The 6,000-nt window shown below is 39.1% G+C and overlaps 1 pseudogene; it reads right to left on the bottom strand.

Annotated features, from left to right (window-relative positions):
• Positions 1–4,909: 4,909 nt before the first annotated feature.
• Positions 4,910–6,000, bottom strand: part of LOC145064385 (putative receptor-like protein kinase At1g11050) — a 51,843-nt pseudogene continuing 50,752 nt past the window's right edge.

The following is a 6,000-nucleotide window of genomic DNA, read 5'->3' as shown; positions in this document are numbered from 1 at the left end:
TTTAATACATCTGTGGTAGCATGCAATGTGTTTGCGGTAGTTGAGACAAGATTAAGAATGTTAGAAATAAATGAAATAAGGTGATCCCTAGAGTATATAGATCATAAGTGACTTCAGTGTACATTGTATACCGATGAGCAAATATGAAGAGTATACTATATCAATTATTCTAGAAATGGACTGTAGTGGATAAAGTGCTTCAAGAGTTTTGTTTTGAAAAGAAAAGAAGTAATTTATTCACACCCAGAGATATATTGAGTTATGCGGTACCTATCCTTTCAAAAAGAACTGTGAGTCAGGGTTCATCATCCCTAACATTTCCAAAAATCCATTTAGTTTCATGGAGTCGAGTGCTTTAGTGAACACATTAGCTATTTCTTCGTGAGTTGGCACAAAAATAAGTTCGGTGTTACCTTTGAGGATGTGGTCTTTGATGAAGTGGTACCGTAGTTCTATGTGTTTCGTCTTTGAGTGATGAATAGGATTATGAGAAATTGCTATTGCGCTTTCTGAACAATAGATGGGCACTCGCAACATCTTGTACCCATAGTCCAAAAGTTGTGTTTTCATCCAAAGGACTTGCGAGCAACAACTGGTTGCGGCGACATATTCTGCATCTGTGATAAACAAGGAAACACAGTTTTGTTTTCTTAAAGACCAACTAACTAATCTTCCACCCAAAAACTGACATCCACCTGAAGTTCTCTTTCAATCGAGTCTGCATCCGGCATGCTCAAAATTTGTAAAAGCTTGAAGACTAAAATATTTACCCGTAGGGTACCAAATACCCATGGATTTACTCCCATTTAGATATCTGAAGATTTGCTTCACTGCGGTCAAGTGTGATACTTTGGGATCAACCTGGTACCGAGCACATAAACCCATTGCAAACACAATTTCTGTTCAACTAGCAGTGAGGTACATCAATGAGCCAATCATTCCTCATTAAATCTTGTGATCAACTGACTCTCCGGTAGGTTCATCTGAGATTTTGTACCCAAAGACCATAGGGACCTTTGCAGAGGAGCAATTATCCATTGAATACTTCTTTAACAGTTCAGTGGTGTATTTCTCTTGATAAATGAAAATCCCTTGAGGGTCCTGTTTGACCTGAAGACCTAGAAAGAAGTTAATGTCTCTATTCATGCTCATTTGAAACTTGTTAGTCATGAGCTTTGCAAATTCATCCACCATTTCGTGATTCGTTAAAACGAAGATGATATCATCCACATATATTTAAACAAGCATCAAGTGATTGTTATTTGCTCATCCGAATAGAGTGGGATCAATCCCACTTCTTTTGTACCATAAAGAGACACGAAACTCTAAAAGAGTCTAATACCATGCTCTGGGTGCCTGCTTTAAACCGTAGACTGCTTTCTCCAACTTGTAGTAATGATTTGGAAATTCAGAGTTTTCAAAGCCTGGAGGTTGTTGCAAATAGACTTCGTCTTTCAATTCTCCATTTAGAAAAGCACTTTTCACATCCATCTGATGTACCTTGATATTACACTAAGAAAATACGTATGCATGGCTTCCATCCTAGAAACGGGTGAATATGTTTCATCGTAGTCAACACCTTCAAGTTGACTATACCCATTTGCAACTAAATTGCTTTCTTTCATACCACCGCACCTAATTCATCTAACTTTTTCATGTATACCCATATAGTACCAACAATAGTGTGACCTTTTAGCTTCGGTACCAATTTCCAAACTTTATTTCGTTCTCAACAAGTTCCTCTTGCATTGAAATGATCCAGTCAGGCTCCATGAGTTCTTACTTTAAGGTTCTGGGCCCGATGGTTGACAAGAATGCTGCATAATGACAATGGTTATTTAAATCAGTAGAAGAACGAGTTTGAATACCTGAAGACGGGCTGTCGATGATTTGACTCGGTGGGTGATTTTTCGTCCAAATGTGTAGACGAGATCACTGATGGTATGCGGCTGTGGTTATGGGAATATCATCTATGTCTGAGGACTCTTGGTTGGAGAAGGTAGTTCCCCTTTGATTTGAGAACAACGCGCAAATGAGTCTTAGATTGTTAGAATGGGCTCTGCGGTAGGTAATCAAAGTTCCCCTTGAATTGTAGATGGGAGTTCCCCCTGATCCAGTGATGTCGATTCCACCTAGATTGATGAGTGCTTAATAATCCTTGGATCCTTTCTTGTATCAATGTTTTCAACTTCTTCTTCCTTAGAGTCTTCAGATGCATTTGATTGATTGGTTGGTCTGTAGGTAGGTGCTAGAGCAGTATCTTCAAGTACAGGAACCTCTGCGGTTGTTACTTCCAAAGGAACTGGTCTTTCCCCCTCAACTGACGAGGTGGAAGTATTGAATGATGTTCCTTCAAACATGTTTGGTCCAAATACTTATGCATATTCTTATTGGGCTACCAAAGACACCAAGATTTCTAAAAGGTGAGCTGTCTTTGCAGGATCAAAGAGATCATCATAGTTTACTTCAACTATGTTTAACGGATCCGATGAGGTTGGGATATCACTTTCCAAGATGAACTTTGTTTATGTTGAAGGAGCAGTGTTGCGGATATAATATTCATAAAATTTGACATCAAAGCGACTATTTATCTTTTACGCCGTATGAGCACCCTGTATGCAACTTTGTTGGTTAAGTAAACCAGAAAAAACCCTTTATCTGACTTCAGTACAAACTTTTTAAGATGATCCTTGTTATTGATCACAAAACATCTGCAACCAAAAATGTGAAAGAATCGAACGTTGGATTTTTGATTGTTGAGACCTTCATAGAGAGTCTTGTTGAGGTGTTCGCAAATGATGCTTCAATTTTGAACAAACCATGCAGTTGCCACTGCTTCTGCCCATAAGTAGAGAGGAAAATTGGAAAAATCCAACATCGATTTAGCTACTTCGACCAATGTTCTATCCCTTTTCTCAACTACTCCGTTTTGTTGTGGTGTGTAAGATGACGAGAAGTTATGGCTAATGCCCTTGGAAACTAAGAAGCTATTTAAGAGCTGATTTGTAAATTCAATGCCATTATCACTTTATCCGTCTGACTGGCAGTTTGATCTTGAGCTCTATTTCCTTGAAGAAGTTGATCATGATCTGCGGTGTGCCTGATTTGAGTCTCAAAAAGAAGACACAAGTGAAGCAGGTAAAGTCATCAAATATGACCATAATATATTTCTTATGGTGAAGACTGGATACGGTTCATCGACCGCTGAGATCAATGTGAAGTAGCTCTAATAGTTCAACGATTGAAGAATCAACTATCAGAGGATGGCTACGCTTTTTTGTTTTCCACATTCACAGGCTGAGCATTACATATCGTTGTTGTACTTCAAGATTGGTAGTCTAAGGACTAACTCTTCGGTTACCAGGTTGTTTATGTATTTGAAATTGAGGTGAGAAAGTTTGCGGTGCCATAACCAACTTACTTCAGACATTGCCTTAGACAAAAAACACAACTGCAGTTTGCCAATGATCAAAGAGACATCCAATGGATACATTGTCCTTCATATTTAGATTTGATCAAGCATGTGTTCCTGTCATTCTTCATGATGTAGCAGTATTGATTATCAAACTCAACCCGATGACCAGCTTTTGCATAATTGACCCACACTGATCAAATTATGATTTAAACCTTCTACGTGACCAACTTTGCATAATTGACCCACACTGATCAAATTATGTTTTAAACCTTCTACGTAAGCAACTCGTTGAATAAAGAAGCTTCCCATAGTCATTACTCCATAACCCTTGATGATCTTGATTACATTATTTCCAAAAGTGACGTGTCCACCACTGCTGATTGGTCTAAAATCTCAAAGGTATTCCAACCTTCCAGTCATGTGCAAAGAGCAGGCACTATCGATTAACCATTCTTCCTCTTGTTCCTCCTTGCACATTTCCCGTTCAATGATGCTGAGAGTTCCATCTTTTGGCATGTAGCAATAGTTCTTTAGCAGGTTTTTTGATCTGTCATCCTCACTAGTTACCACCATTCATATTTTTCCTTTCTTCTTGTTGTTGTCCATCTCTTCATCTCCATCACCCGAAGACCATACTTGATGATCCCTTCTCACTTGAGCAACATAAGCTCTTGCTTTTTCTTTTTTCTCCATTTATTGAGCCATTCTGAGGTAGAATGCGTTATCCTTCACCACGTTTTCTTTGCAATCTTCGGCAAAGTGGTTTTCCTTGTGACACTTATGGCAAACAATAACTCCATCTTTGTCTTCAGTAGTGGTATTGGAGTCTGAAGGTTTGTTAGTCTGTGGTATCTCTTTTGAAAGAGCATTCTACAGTTGTGAAGGATGATGAGGATTTCTGGGATATCTTGGATGGTTATTATAAGGGTTGAAATTAAGATTGAAAGGTGGTTTGGTGAACTATTTATTTTTACAAAAGGATGGTGGTGGGAGTCTATTGAGTTGTTGGCTGACCAGGGCAATGGCATTCTGAAAGTCTTCTTTTTCATCAAGTCCTGCATCAGCTTCATACGACTGCGGTGAGCTATCTTATGAGTATTGGTATGATGAATCTGCGGTATATGGGTACTGAGGAGTTTTGAACTGTAGAGTATGAGCCATCAAAGTAAGTGGTCCTCCCAGAATTGCACAATCCTTTAACACGGTTGATTCTTAGGCTTGAATTTTACCATAAAGCTTAAGCAGCGAGAGAGTATGGATCTTTCTATCTCCTTGAACTATCATCTTAGAAATAGTCCAATATCTTCCTAGACCATTGAGGAACTATAGGTTTGTTTCACGATTACTCTGAAATGTACCAGCATTTGACAGTTTTGTGATGATAAGGTAGAACCTTTTGAATGAATCGTCAAGACTTTCACCAGGTAGGGCTTTAAAGTTAGTGAATTCATTAAGAGATGTTGTAAGTTTCTTGTCTTGAGCTTGTTCAGACCCCTAGTAAAAATTATTGAGCACATCCCAAATCTCTTTGGCATATTTGCAATTGATGATGATGTTGAGGTTGTCTGGAGCAACACCACAAGAAATTTCATAGAAGGCTATGGCATCTTTTTCCATTTTGTCAAGATCATCATATGTTGGTCGGTTCATGGTTGCATGAGCTCCACCTAGTCGTGCCTGAGCACCATCTTCTTGAACGGGAGTGAGAACAAGGACATGAGGTCCTTCTTCCACTAACCTCCACACATCTCTACTAAGCTGTGACAACCCAATATTTCAACTCTTTGTAATGACCTAAAAAGTCAAGTATTATAACCACTTTTGAGTTAATAAAATTAACTTTGATAATAAAATGTCCAAAAAGTTCTATTTAAATTCCTTCTATGTTTAAATGTCATTAAACCATGATCGTACGTAAAAAGAACGCCCAAATCCGACTTTGTATATTGAAGTTATGATTTTTCCAAGTTCGGCTTAGCAACAGACAGCTAAAAACTCGAATCGGAGATCGAGCGACTTTTAGCCGGAATGACCTAAACGAGAATCGAAGGTCTCGACAATGGCATTTCAGCGGTGAAAAGTCTGGCAAAAACCGACGTCAGATAAAGAAGTTATGAATTTTTAAAGAAATTCCTTAATCACGTCATTTTATAATTAAATAATAAAAATAATTTCGGAATTTGCCAACGGAGTCTAAATGAAAGTTGTAGAGCGTAGTCTCACCTTCGCGTGGATATAAAGACCATCGAAAACGAAGTTCGTATGAAGAAGATATGATTTTTTAAAGTTTATTAAATAAATTATATATAAATTTAATTCAAAAATCCGGTAATATCCGAAGGAGGAGTCAGCATCCTCATCCGAGTTACGCGCTGCGTAACCCCGTACGCCCCGCGTACCCGAGGGCCTTGGTCTCGGTCCGTCCACGCCACCCCTATGCGAAGCTACCCGACCCATCCCATCCGACCCGATCCGTCCCATCCGAAGCCGAGGCAGTCGAGGACTCGGTCATGCATGACATACGAGTACGAGCTGCGTACGAGCGTACGCCCCGCGTACCGAGGCTTCTCAGACCCCCTATAAAT

The sequence above is a fragment of the Lactuca serriola genome, chromosome 7 (genome assembly GCF_051521515.1).
Source record: "Lactuca serriola cultivar US96UC23 chromosome 7, Lser_US96UC23_V15, whole genome shotgun sequence".
In the NCBI taxonomy this organism is placed as follows: domain Eukaryota; kingdom Viridiplantae; phylum Streptophyta; class Magnoliopsida; order Asterales; family Asteraceae; genus Lactuca; species Lactuca serriola.
This window is presented reverse-complemented; position numbering and strand designations above follow the sequence as displayed.